The following is a 1,832-nucleotide window of genomic DNA, read 5'->3' as shown; positions in this document are numbered from 1 at the left end:
GATTGAGGCGTTTCAATAAAAGAATCCAGGATGCCCCACCCCCACCCCCACACACCACCCACAAGCCGCCATGTTTACAGGCCGCGTCTCTTTTAGTCTTCCCCCATAAGGAGATGGCCAGGGAGTTCCAGGGTAATGCAGACGAACCCTGGCTGACAAGTCAAGGCAACGGGGTAAACCACAGCAGCTCTGCGTAGGGTGGGAAGGCCATGGCATCCAGTGGTGATTGGCTGTCCGGGATGAGTGTTGTGCTGGTGATGGCCTACGGGAGCCTGGTGTTTGTACTACTAATTATTTGTGTGAAGAGTCAAATCATGCCCTTTGCAATGAAATTTCGGAGGGGACCTCATGTCTAGTGGGACACAATGCCCCCAAGGATCTGAAAGAAGAGACTGATATTTGACTATCCAGAGTTCAGGATATCAAGTAGGAACCCCAGCTCCTTGCAGATGATGATGCCAGACTGCCACAGCTGGAAACCCAGGGAAATCAAACTTGCTACAACTGTCTGTACAAGATGAAAGCTCTGGACGCCATTTGTGCCTCTGAGATCCCATTTCACACTGAAGGCCGACATCCCTGTCCCCTAATGGGCAGAACTGTCTGTTCCTACCTGCTCGATCTTCGGAACGCTACTACTCCTTTCAAGGGTGTACGCAAGGCCCTCATTGTTACCCTACTGCATGGCTGTGAGGCAGCCTGCTATAACAGGGGTCTTTGACCAGCGTGAGTACCTGCGCTCTCAGGAGGCCCTGACTGAGCTGGCTACTAAGGTCAAAGCACAAAGTGGGAGCTCTGAGCGACACCACCAGTCAGCAGCCAAAGACCTTACCTAATCTCCTGGAGTCTCCCCAACTACCTTCCAGGTAACATACCTCCCCTCTAGTCAGAAGAGTAAACGTGCCAAGCACGTCCTCGAATTGAAGAGCTTTAAGAACAACTATAATACCCCGTAGAGTCCTCTGTGATGGAACTGACAGACTCTCACTGGAGATGGAGCCAGGACTAGAGTGTGCTTGTCAGGTAATCCTCAGGTTAGCTGGCTGGTGGGCCTGCACTCTGTTGCCCGATGCTTCCGGTGTGTGCAAGATCATGCCTGGAAGCCCTTGGGGGATATTTCTGAACAACAGTTAAAAGTATTTTCCCGTCATGTGCACTCTAATGTTTGTTGCGGCACAATTCACAATTGCAAAGACTTGAAAACAGCCTAAGTTTCCATTTATAGATGAGTGGATTAGAAAATTCTGGCACATACACACAATGGAGTACTATGCAGCACTGAAAAGCATGGGCGATCACATGAAACACATTGCTTTGTGGGAAGAGCTTGAAGGAATCATGTTAAGCTAGGTAAGGCAAACTCAAAAGGATACGTATAACACGAGTCCCCTGAGGTAAGTACAATCAGCACGCCAGGAATAGAAGAATAAACACCTATCTCACAATAAACGGGTAGAAGCATAGATAATTGGAGGGAGGGCAGGCCACACCTAGGGAGGTACATGAGAGTCCAACATAAAGAAGGGGAAGGTGGGCAGGTGGATGGAGAAGTGGGGTGGGCAGAAACTGAGTTGATGGCACGGGGGTGACAGGGCACACAAACCCACCCAGGGGGAGAGTGTTGGTTGTGTCCCCACAGAACTGGAACATGCATACAGACCCCACCATGACATGCCAAACCAGGAGGGCAACATAACACCAGGAGGGCAACGTAACGCACAGAGGAATCCACAAAGAGACTGGACCTAACCAGAATCAGCTTGACCCCCACCATGGAAGGGAGTACCACAGAAAATGAAAATAGATCGTCTGGTGTGGGAAAGGAACTGACC

At 50.3% G+C, this 1,832-nt stretch overlaps 1 pseudogene; it reads left to right on the top strand.

The window, feature by feature from the left end:
• Nucleotides 1–209: 209 nt before the first annotated feature.
• Nucleotides 210–956, top strand: LOC101639835 (annotated as a pseudogene).
• Nucleotides 957–1,832: the final 876 nt, after the last annotated feature.

This window comes from Echinops telfairi, unplaced genomic scaffold (assembly GCF_000313985.2).
Source record: "Echinops telfairi isolate 266 unplaced genomic scaffold, ASM31398v2 ScPeMD7_7035;HRSCAF=8008, whole genome shotgun sequence".
NCBI classification, from domain to species: Eukaryota; Metazoa; Chordata; class Mammalia; order Afrosoricida; family Tenrecidae; genus Echinops; species Echinops telfairi.
The sequence above is the reverse complement of the archived record's forward strand: the minus strand, read 5'-3'. Positions and strand labels throughout refer to the sequence as shown.